Source organism: Archocentrus centrarchus, chromosome 19 (assembly GCF_007364275.1).
Source record: "Archocentrus centrarchus isolate MPI-CPG fArcCen1 chromosome 19, fArcCen1, whole genome shotgun sequence".
Classification (NCBI taxonomy): domain Eukaryota; kingdom Metazoa; phylum Chordata; class Actinopteri; order Cichliformes; family Cichlidae; genus Archocentrus; species Archocentrus centrarchus.
Genome location: NC_044364.1, coordinates 13138791 through 13151087, shown reverse-complemented (window position 1 = coordinate 13151087; position 12297 = coordinate 13138791). Strand labels below are relative to the sequence as shown.

The window sequence follows — 12297 nt, the reverse complement described above, 5'->3', positions numbered from 1 at the left end:
ATGTCTCCGTGAGACAGATGATGTTGCAGTCCCTTATGTCCCTCTGAAACTGTATCCTGGCCCTGAGTTCGTCCAGCTTGTTATCCAGTGACTGGACATTAGCCAACAGGATGCTCGGCAGTGGCGTTTGGTGCGCTCTGCACCTCAGCCTCTCTCTTACGCCGGCTCTTTTCCCTCGGGGCCTTGTCCGTGACCTGGGTGCTCCGCGTCCTTTGTTTGAGCTGGCCCACTGGAAACGCTGGATCTCCCGAGGCCAAGTCGGGTCGGGAGAAAAAGGTGTCAGAATACAGCCAGAGTGCTGTATTCTGATATTAAAAAGAGTCTGTCTGTCATACGTGATATGACACAGAGCAGGCGGAATTATAAAGTCCAAAATTAGAGCTAAACCTAATATATACAAACAAAGCGTAGGAGCAGGTACGACGGCTGCTGACCTCACCGGCGCCATCTTGTCTGATCTGCAGCGCCTTAGACCGCTCGGCCATCCTGACACACCGGTGCGTGGCCACGATCGTGTGTGCAGATCCAAAGAGCTTCTCGGGCCAGGGTTGGTCACTGTGTGCTGACCGATGGGTGCTATTCCTTATTTATGGATCATTTTGATGGTGAAGTGTGAGATGAGGATTATTTCAACTTGTGGAAGAAACAAATGTTTTCACTTCACAAACATCAGAGGGATACCCTGGTAGCAAGCATTCAGTTGCACGCGGCATTGCAAGTGAATGCTTAAAAAGAGTTAAAAAATAAAAGTCACTGAAATACGTAAAGTAGCTTTACAAAATAAAACTCCATTATGAACTGAACCAAACATCTGAATTGCAGTAAGTTGCTTATGGAACAGTTGCTTCCATAAGGGAAGATAAAGAAACTGATAAGCTTAAGGATATTTACTATTTCTGTAGCTTTATTTTAAGCTACAGAAAGAATGTGTGAATTTTTTGACTGGTATTGTGCCCCAACAATCAAGTAATCCCTTATGAGCAAGCACAAGGCAACGGTGGGAAGGAAAAAACACACATGCATTGTAGCTCTACAATGCTGAGATGGCGCAGAAAGCTGAAGAGATTAGACAGCCCCCCACAGCAAGAGCCAAACCTACTTTAAGTACGCATTTTGCCCTGGGAAACCACGAACCACTGGTAGGAGGCATTTCTTCAACAGGATTCATCATTTCTTCACCGTCAGCCAATATCTTTTCCTCCTGGAGCAAACTCAGCTCATCTTGGGTTAGCTGTCTCCTAATTTTTCTGTCTTTCTGAAGATCATCTATTTGGTCCTGCTTGTCCGCAATTATCCTGTTCAATTTTATTTTATCTTCATGCTTTATGATTTGAAATTCAGCCTCTCCTATTTGGCATTTAAGAGCTTGTGCAGGTTTCCTGAGCTCTTTCTTTAGTTTGTCTCTCTGGCTCTCCACCTGGATCAGCTCAGCAACAACGTGGCTGTTTTGATCAAGAAGAAAATCTTCTTTTTCCTGAAAATTATGCAGCTTCGTCTGAAATGTTTTAATCTCTCCCTCCATTTTTGCAGTCAAAAATGCCACTTGGGCCTCTTTTTCATATACAGCCTCATCCACCTGCCAGTCAAGCTCATTTTTTATTTCTTTCAAATGTCTGATCTCCTCATGTTTTTTCTGAGTAAGGCTTTGGAGACTGGCGAGTTCAGCAGTGAGACTCTTGTTTTTTTGAGTTAAGATTTTCTCATTTTCCTCAAGAGGGCCAATCTCTGCCAACAATTTTTCATTCTCTGTTTCATTTAGTCTTAACAGAAATTCAAGCCCACTTACCTTATTCCTAATGTGCTTATTCCTCAGCTTCAGAGCCGCCTCACTATCCTTTAGTTTCTGAAATACCTCATCTGGGATTTCAAAACGTTTCCTGCTCTGCTCCGCAGGTGTAATGTTTAACTGGCTGTCAGCAGCAGTCCCACATTTCTCATCCTCAGCCTGAAGCTCCTCAGACTCAGTTTTTTCGCTCCTCACTGACACGTACAGTGATTCGTCTTTTATCAGTTTCTTCTGAGACTGTTTTCTCGTTTGTTTGTTGGCTGAATGATTTGCAAAAACTTTGGTCTATCTATGCCCTCTGGTGCCACAACTCCCGCAACGTCTGTATCCAGCGCTTTGATGGGCGATGACGTCATTCTACTTCAAAACAACTCTGGTCAGCACTTTTTATTGCGGAGAGATTGTTACTGCTACGAACAAAGGCAGCATTCTAGAATGTCCATTTTAGCTCCGACCATTCTACACATGGAAACAACAACATATATATGGAATTGTTTTCTCTGCAACAATCCCAACAATGATAATTATAATAACAATGTGAGGAATTTACTTTTTCAGCACATTTATTTTTGTGGTATTACATTTTATATATATATATATATATTTATTTATTTATTTTTTTTATTATTATTATTTTTTTCCGGCTCTGCACCTGCCGCACATGGTGGTGAAGATCTCCGTGGATAATCTCCTGTTTTGGCCACGCCTTTGGGATTAATCTGGGATATACCACTGACTGCTCAAAATTTCTTAAAGAGTTTTTTGAAATTAAGTCCACCGCGATAATTTGACCAATCCGCCATTTTGACAGGAGATCGGCGACGCGAGAGGAGGTGATTCTGGTTGTGAAGCGGCAGGAGGAGGATTCTGCTCCGTCTCCTTCTTTTCCCTCCTGGTTTCTCCACTTTGCCCTAATTGCGCTTCGCTCTGGTACCGTTGTGCACGTTTCTGTGCCCTCCGCCTGATTTTTAATCTTCAATAGGAATAATTAAGGCGACTGTAGAATATTTTTTCTCGTTTTGTGCCCCTAGCCTGCCCTAAAACAGCACAATCTGGTAGGAGTCGACTGCTTCATCCATGTATTGGACTCCCAACCCTCAGTGTACAGGCTCCGGCTCCAGCCATGTCGGCCAGAAATGCAGCGGCTGCCGGTGTTGTGCGGTGTGAGGCCCTTGGCGTCTTATTTAAAGCAGGCCATTTCAAATTTGGGTTTTATAATTGACAGTGATCTTAAATTAGATCGCCAGGTTAGGGCGGTGGTTAAATCCTGCTTTTATTATCTCAGGCAACTGGCAAAGATTAGACTAATTCTTTTAAAACAACAGTTTGAAACAGTAAGTCATGCCTTTATTACAATTCGGCTTGATAGTCTTTATGTTTTATAAACTATCTTTATAAATATTTCATACACACATTTCCTTCATTTCTGCAGTGAAACACAAACTGTCCTCCAGTGTAGCAATTACCAACCCGGTCTCACGGCAGTTCGTGCGACAGTCACGAAATGTAATCTAAACAAGGAGAAATTCACGTCAAAAGGAAAAGTGGCGGTTAAATATCGCAATTAAAGGCATAATTCAGCTTCTGAGCTTCTAGTTCAAAAGAAAAGGGGAAAAAATAAACGTGACGGGGGCACGAAAAAAATTCGGCATATACTGCAGCTTAGCTTCATCACACTGTTTGATCTGTCAAAGTTAAGACTAGTTATGAGCTGCAAAGGACTTTATTATATTTATTTAAATCAAATTCACCAGCTCTTAATATTTACATGACCTTGAGCTCAAACATGATCCAGTTTTAGCTTTCTTGTTGCTGTTGCTTGTTCTGTCTTTACATATATATCATGTCATTTAGTAGTGTTAAACAGTTAAATAATCGAGGAGAATCAAAGGAAATGTCGGAGAACGGAGGAAACATTATGCCATTATGAACATTATGAAACATTAATTAAAAAAGTAAGCAATTAATATATTTAAGATTAAGATTAAGATAGTGTTTATTTGTCACATGCACAGTTATACACAGTACAATGCACAGTGAAATGTATTTTGTACCTGCAACCTTATATACACACACATATAAATAAGAAGAATAAAAATAAAAAAAAGTAATTCACACTATACACTATACTCTATATACTATACACTATACACACTTTTATAAATTATAATATTTACATTGTGCAATAATGGTCCAGTTAGGGCTCAGAGTTGAGCAGACGGATGGCTTGTGGGAAAAAACTCTTCTTCAACCTTTCAGTCTTAGCCCTCAGGCAGCGGTAACGCCGGCCTGATGGGAGCAGGGAGAAGAGAGAGTGTCCGGGGTGGCTGGGCTGTTTTAGGATCTTCATGGCCCTCAGCCTGCACTGCTTGGTGTAAATGTCCTGCAGGTTGGGGAGGGTGGTTCTGATGGTCCGTTCAGCTGAACGAACCACCCTTTTTAGGGCCATGAAGTCCTGCTTGGTGCAGTTTCCCATCCAGGTGGTGATGCTCCCACGCATGATGCTCTCGATGGTGCAGGTGTAAAAGTTCCTGAGCACCTTGAGTGGGAGCTTGAAGTCTCTCAGCCGCCCGAGGAGGTAGAGACGCTGTCTGGCCTTCTTCACAGTGATGTTTATGTGATGAGTCCAGGACAGGTCCTGTGAGATGGTCACTCCCAGGTATTTGAAAGTGTCCACTCTTTCCACCTCAGCACCACTGATGACAAGTGGATGGTAGTCCCTCTGCTGCTTCCTGCTGAAGTCCACGATCAGTTCCTTTGTTTTGCTGACGTTGAGCAGGAGGTGGTTCTCCTGGCACCAGTTCTCCAGGCGGGAGACCTCTCTCCTGTAGGCTGTCTCCTCATTGTGAGAGATTAGTCCCACAACAGCAGTGTCGTCAGCAAACTTGATGATGACGTTGGACTCTGACGTGGCCTCGCAGTCATGGGTGTACAGTGAGTACAGCAGAGGGCTGAGCACACAGCCTTGGGGGGTGTGTGCTCATATTAAAGAATCAGAAAAATCACACATGCATGTGTGAGACTCAGAAAGACTGTGCGCTCTCTCTCTCTCTCCGAGCCCATGTAGCTCTCCAACCATAACATTTTTATACTGCCACCAGGGGCGGGGTGGCCATAGGGAGCGCTCGCGCGGCCACAGGTGCAGGCAGTGATGGTCGGTCGCGAACGTTTCGGCTCTAAGAGCTCTTTTTTCATCAGGAGGGGCTACAAACACAACAGCCCAGCAGAGTTAATTCTGTTGATGAAATATTTTCTTCATAGTTTTCGTCAACGGCCCTTTTTTCATGACGAAAATGAGATAACTAAATAAAAACTACCTAAAAGGATAAAAATGACAACGAAATTAACCGACACTTTCGTAAATGAATGAAAATGAGATGAAAATGCTTGGCAGGGACGAAATCCAATCAGAACTGATTTAATTTTGTGACAGGACGGGACAAGTTAGGAACATCCAATCGAACGCACAGTTGCGCAAATTTGCTCTAAACCCGGTGTTGTGCCAAAAAGTGATCGTCTGAAAAAAAGTGATTGCCAGAAAATGATTGCCTGTATTTAAACTGTTGTAAATTACTTGCTGATCTATAATCTGTGGGAAATATGTCAAACATATCTCACGTGAATGATATCAAGTCATTTTGAGCGAGAAACAGCATTTCTGTTACACGGTAGAAGCTGCAATCAGTTTTTGGCAGTGACTTTTATATAGTCTTTATTTATCAGGGTAAAAACTGTAATTTATCTTAAAAATGTCTTATTAAAGTGAAATCTGGCCAAGAGGGCAGCAGAAAACCCAACAAATATAACATTACACTCTATAAAGATATTTTAAGTGACCAAAGAGGACTGGATTTATTATAATGTATAATAATGAGTCATAAATGTACTTGAAAAACAGGTAATTTCTTAATTTTATATATAAGCCCTTCATAAATCATACTAACTGCACCCTATTCACCAATATAAGCAAAGACATTATACATAAAAGCACATAGAAACATCGGAAATCACTTGTGGCTGAACCTCCAAGATAAGATGCACTGAGACAGAAAAGTTAGTCAGCACTTTCTATCTATTGCTCTCTGTCTAATGTATTATTTAATTGTTTATTATTTGGTTGATCCACTGTGTATTAATTAACTTGCTGGAGTTTAATTTTAAACATTTGTCCTTTATTCAATGAGTAAAAAATAATCCCAAACACACTCTAGACTTTGAATCCAATCCAGCTATCTGAGTTCAAATCTTAGTGGAACCAACGCTCATGCTGTAAACATCATGGCCCTCACAGTGTATTGTTGGTAACATTTTTAAGGGTCTCCATGTTCCTTTTGGCCGAAAATTCAAACCCCATTAAATCCAAAGTTTCCAGTAAATCACTGGGATGAGCAGGTTCCGGTGCAGGCTGTTTATTAGGCATCTTAGTTACACAAAACACAGACAAACACCAAAACACAGACAGTAACATAGTTAAGACTGAGAAATACACACACACAGAGACAGAGAAAGATGCAGGAACAAAAAGAGTAGAAAGAGAGGAAAGGACCGTTAGTGAGTGAAGTTAAAAAGTAAGAAGGGAGAAGTAAAGTACAAAAGAGTGGAAGAAAGTAGTGAGAGAGAAAAGTGAGTAAAATGGGGTGAAAGAAGAAGTAGAAGTCCAGAGTTTAAAAGAGTACAAGAAAGCAAAAAGTCCTCCCGGGAGTGAGTGCCTTGGAGCAGCTGCAAAGGTGATAGAGGAAGAGCAAAAAGAGCCTCCCTCCTAACTTTACCACTGCCTTTTATTGCCCAAACTCACACCTCCCCCTGCTGTTATCAGGGTCAGTGGGCATAGAAGGATGCTCCCAATCCACTATGAACCATACTAGTTCGATCCTCATGCAGTGGCTCCATGACTGTTCTCTGGGGGCTGTCAAAACAAGCAACTTTCCCACGTGAAAATACCTCCCACCGGAGCACTCCCCCGCCCTTCTATCCATATTTTCACATTACTAGAAACACTTTTAGGGTGGTCTTATCTTAGTACTCCCTTACATTATTAAATCAGCTCAGGTGGGACTTCAAACCCCCTTTCGGGACACACAACTCCCAGCTACTTGACCTTCACACTGGCAATACAGTGTCAAAAATGCACTGTGTACAAAGGTGAGCCTCTAAATATGAATGAGTGCAGTTCTACTAGTGGAAAAAACCCAAGGCCCTGGGCTGAGCAGGCCTCAGTCCTTTCCACTCACCTAAAGCATGCAGTGTTCCAGTGTGTGAGTGACAATAAAGGTGACAAATAATATATAATGTGACCATTAATTCAGTGTGTGTGAATAATATAGGTACTAATAAATGATATAGTAAAATACCAATATCAGAGTGATAAAAATATCCAACAGTATGTCCATTCAACAGTGTGACAGTCATACTTCCATCTGTTGTTGTAAAGATGTTCAAAACAATGTTGCTTTTATTTACAGCATGTTTCAGGTGCAACATAGAAACACACCAAAACTTTCTATTAAATTAATAAAATTTATTTCAATTTGGAATGCGGCAAACTAATGACATTTCCATGTCTCCGTAATTAGGCTATGAGACACTAGCCTTTAATGTATAAATAGATCCAGTTTAACATTTCAGAGCTGTAACACACAGCAGAGGTCCCATGGTGTAATGTTTAGAACTCTGGAATTTGAATCCATTGATCTGAATTCAAAGCTCAGTGACATCTTCCTTTCAGTTGAAATTGAACTTCTATCTCTTGCATTTACCCCATCAGGTCCAGTGCATAAAAATCACATGTATCCTAACATGTAATAAAAGCTCTTACAGAAAAGCTGTTTCCATCTTTTGAATATATCAGTGTCTCCGACACAGAAATCAAGGAGGAGTGTCCTAGTAATTCTGAAAAACATGATGTCCGTGTGACAGTCACAGCAAGTTATGCTTCCAAGTAATGATGACCAAAAAAGTTACTAAATGCATTCACTTTGATATACAATTCATTTAATATATAAATATTGTTTGGCTTGATACTAATCCGAAGTCAGCTACTAGATGAACAACAAAAACACAGTAAAACTGTCTATCAAATCAATAAAATTCATTTCAAATTATTGACATTTCCATGTCTCCTTTACTAGGCTATGAAACAATAGCCTTTAATGTATGGATCCAGTTTAACATTTCAGAGATTTGTTGCACAAAAGGGTCCCATGGTGTAATGGTTAGCACTCTTGACTTTGACTCCAGTGATCTGAGTTCAAATCTCAGTGGGACCCTTTTTTTTTTTTTTTTTTAGGTGTTGTGTTCAGTGGTGAAGAGGAGGCGGCAGACGTACTTATCAGGCAGCCAAAAATGCACAACCACACTGGTACTGGGAATTCCACAGTGTTATCCTTTAATAGATGTATTCTTCATCAACCTTGTAAAGCCCGGTTGAATGGCTGCTGCATTATTATACATGAAAACGAGCAGTGCTCATACAACCCGTGACAATACAAAGATTTAAGGAAAGAAAATTAGAGGTCCGCCTCAAGCCAAATGTCCGTCTGCCAAACGTTTCTCCCGCGCTCTCTACAGAGGAGCGGTGGGCGCACACTGGTGACATCATTAACGAAAAGCTTAGACTGTCGTGCTGGTGTCTACCACAGTAATTTCTAATTGCTTGCATTCACCCCACACATGGTAAAATACCAGTTTCCTAACAACCAGTGTGGCAGCCCCACATGCTCCCCTTTGAATCTCAATAGTCAGTTTATTCAGACAGCTAATTTCATGAAATTGAACCAGTGACTGGGCAGGATGGCTGAGAAGGTATTGTGCTCAGGTTGCAGTTTTCCTTTCAATCACACTCCTGAATTCTTGAACTTCATACTTGTAAACCCAAGTAGTTATAATAGTTAATTGTGAAATAGACCACATGTACAATGCTGATAAAATCCACAAGCAGTAATGCCTTATGTACAAATAAAAGGTTTGCATACAGCAAGTGTTATTAGGAGATGCATAAATATCAGTGCATCCTACAATGGAAATCTAGGAGATGTGTTTCACAGTAAATCTGAGAGTCTTTATGATTTGTAGTTTTTGGATGGTCTGCTTGCAGTAACATTTATAAATCCAATGAAAACCCTAACCAAGAATAATGAACTTTTTTTTTTTTTGCTGAACTATCATGGACCTAGACACCAAATCATGCCAGCACACAGTGGACACCAATACTAACTTAGTATCATTTTCAGGCCACATGCAAAATCATCAAGAACAAGCCATTTTCAAACACAATGGAGGGGTCCTATGGTGTAATGGGCAGCACTCTGTCCTTTGACTCCAGGAATCTGAGTTCAAGTCTCAGTGGGACCTACAATTGATGAGGTTGAGAAATGTTTGTGTGAAAACATTCAAACAGAATAAGGATTGTTGGTGTAGTGTTTGAAATACTTGCAGTCTATTTATGAGCAGATGGCTCTTAGTTTGTATATGAATAATGAGAAAGCAAAATTTCAGTGTGTGTTGGTGTCAGTGTTAACTTTGAAATGACAGATCTGGACTGCAGGTGGGCCAGTGTAGCACCCTGCCTCTTTTACCACTGAGCCATGCTTTGGAAAAACTTCCTTATGTTATTTGGGCTGCCACGATAATGTTCTATGTAGTTTCTTGAGTGAAGCAAGTACATGTACATGAAAGGTGGTTCCATGGTTAAACAGTTAACACTCTGGCCTTTGAATCCAGTGATCTGAGTTCATAATGGAACCTGCATTTGTGGCAGTGCATGCTCTAAAATTGTGACCTACAGTCCTGATCTTTATGCTTGCTGCGTGGTGAGTGCTCATCTTCCAGTGACACAGTCATGAATGTATTTTGTATCAGTATTAAGACGGACACTATATACGATCAATTCAATCTCAAGCAGGCCTATGCCCTGTAGTGCTTGATGGTGTTTACTTTTCTTATAAGTAGGAAAGGGAGAACAGTCCTCATCCCATTTTTATATGTTATATATAAGAGGTTGACTGAAAAGTGGAACATCCATGATGCGCACTAACATAGTGATAATCAAAATGTAACAAGACAAGGTTAAACCCCTCGAAGTGTGGGTTCAATTCCTATTCCAGACTTTGAGAGTTCACTCCAGAATTGCTGGAAAAGCACCAGTGATGATGATGATGCTGAATTATGATTTGGGCCTTTTTAAATCAAAATTCTGGATAACAAGCTCATGAAAACTGCCCAACTGTTCCTCAGCTTCCAGTCTCTTCCCGAGACGTGGGTTCAAATCCCTCTCCTCACAAGCAGCTTCTTTAAGTTAATGTGATTTGACTAATGTGCACAAGTTAATGAAGTGCAGTGCATAACAAACACATGTATCCTAACATGTAATAAAAACTCTTATGGGAAAATTATTTCCATCTTTTAAACATATCAGTGTCTCCTACACATAAATCAAGGAGGAGTGTCCCAGTAATTCTGAACACCACAATCTGCAGGGTGCAACCTACTTGTACAATCATTAATTAATTAAATAATTAATTAGCATTAATCTAATCTGATGAATCTGATAATGGTGGCATGTCTTTGTGGTTCCATGGTGTAATGGTTAGCACTCTGGACTTTGAACCCAGTGATCTGAGTTCGAATCTCAGTGGAACCAAAGCTCATGCTATATTGTGAAGAGGAAGATGCGATATGCCGGACCCAACAATTTGGAAGAGCTGAAGGCAACCTGGGCTCTCATAACACCTGAGCAGTACCACAGAGTGTTTGATTTCATGCTATGCTGCATTGATTCAATTCAATTTCATTTATATAGCGCCAAATCACAACAAACTGTCGCCTCAAGGCGCTTTGTATTGTGGGTAAAGACCCTACAATAATACAGAGAAAACCCAACAGTCAAAACGACCCCCTATGAGCAGCACTTGGCGACAGTGGGAAGGAAAAACTCCCTTTTAACAGGAAGAAACCTCCAGCAGAACCAGGCTCAGGGAGGGGCAGTCATCTGCCGCGACCGGTTGGGCTAAGGGGAGAGAAAGACATGCTGTGGAAGAAAGCCAGAGATTAATATCAATTAATGATTAAATGCAGAGTGGAGTATAAACAAAGTAAATAAGGTGAATGAGAAGAAACAGTGCATTATGTGAACCCCACAGCAGACTAGGCCTATAGCAGCATAACTAAGGGATGGTTCAGGGTCACCTGATCCAGCCCTAACTATAAGCTTTATCATAAAGGAAAGTTTTAAGCCTAATCTTAAAAATAGAGAGGGTGTCTGTCTCCCAAATCCAAGCTGGAAGCTGGTTCCACAGAAGAGGGGCCTGAAAGCTGAAGGCTCTGTCTCCCATTCTACTCTTAAGTATCCGAGGAACCACAAGTAAGCCAGCAGTCTGAGAGCGAAGTGCTCTATTGGGGTGATATGGGACTATAAGGTCTTTGAGATAAGATGGTGCCTGATTATTCAAGACCTTGTATGTGAATTCTATTCTAGATTTAACAGGGAGCCAATGAAGAGAAGCCAATATGGGAGAAATATGCTCTCTCTTTCTAGTCCCTGTCAGTACTCTAGCTGCAGCATTTATAAATCAGCTGAAGGCTTTTCAGGGAGCTTTTAGGACAGCCTGATAATAATGAATTACAATAGTCCACCCTAGAAGTAATAAATGCATGAATTAGCTTTTCAGCATCACTCTGAGAAAGGATGTTTCTAATTTTAGAAATATTGCGCAAATGCAAAAAAGTGGTCCTACATATTTGTTTAATATGTGCATTGAAGGACATATCCTGGTCAAAAATGACTCCAAGATTTCTCACAGTGTTACTGGAGGCCAAAGTAATACCATCCAGAGTTTGCTGGATTACATTGCTGCTATAATCCAGCCAAAAGGAGCCTCAACTAAGCACTGAGTGCTGTACATGCTTGTACTTTTCAGTTGGCCAACATTTCTAAAAATAATTTTTTTTGTATTGGTCTTAAGTAATATTCTAACTTTCTGAGATACTGAATTTGGGGTTTTCATTAGTTGTCAGTTCTAATCATCAAAATGAAAAGAAACAAACATTTGAAATATATCATTCTGTGTGTAATGAATGAATATAATATACAAGTTTCACTTTTTGAATGGAATTACTGAAAAAAAAAATCAACTTTCTCATGATATTCTAATTTTATGACCAGTACCTGTAAATACCTTGCATATAAAAGTGAATGCGACAGTTTGCATTTCATTCAGTGGTTTTTGCTTACGAACTTGAACATATAAAACATATTCCACCAGCAGACATTTGACGGTACACTTGAAACATGCTGTAAATATTATATAAACTTAGTAAATTTGCACGAGATGGTTTTGGGGATCATTACTTGGAAACATAACTTGCTGTGATTGCCACACTGGTAGATGGACATACACTGTGAGTGCAATGATGAGTAGAATATAGATTTAAAGCACAAACTTTGGTTCCACTGAGATTTGAACTCAGATCACTGGATTCAAAGTCCAGAGTGCTAACCATTACACCATGGAACC

The 12297-nt window shown here is 40.5% G+C and overlaps 3 non-coding genes across 3 annotated transcripts; 2 read left to right on the top strand and 1 right to left on the bottom strand.

Annotated features, from left to right (window-relative positions):
* Positions 1–7980: 7980 nt before the first annotated feature.
* Positions 7981–8052, top strand: trnaq-uug (transfer RNA glutamine (anticodon UUG)). The gene has a single exon. It is a non-coding gene; the product is annotated as a tRNA-Gln (tRNA).
* A 2300-nt stretch (positions 8053–10352) lies between these two features.
* Positions 10353–10424, top strand: trnaq-uug (transfer RNA glutamine (anticodon UUG)). Its single transcript has one exon. It is a non-coding gene; the product is annotated as a tRNA-Gln (tRNA).
* A 1801-nt stretch (positions 10425–12225) lies between these two features.
* trnaq-uug (transfer RNA glutamine (anticodon UUG)) lies at positions 12226–12297 on the bottom strand. Its single transcript has one exon. It is a non-coding gene; the product is annotated as a tRNA-Gln (tRNA).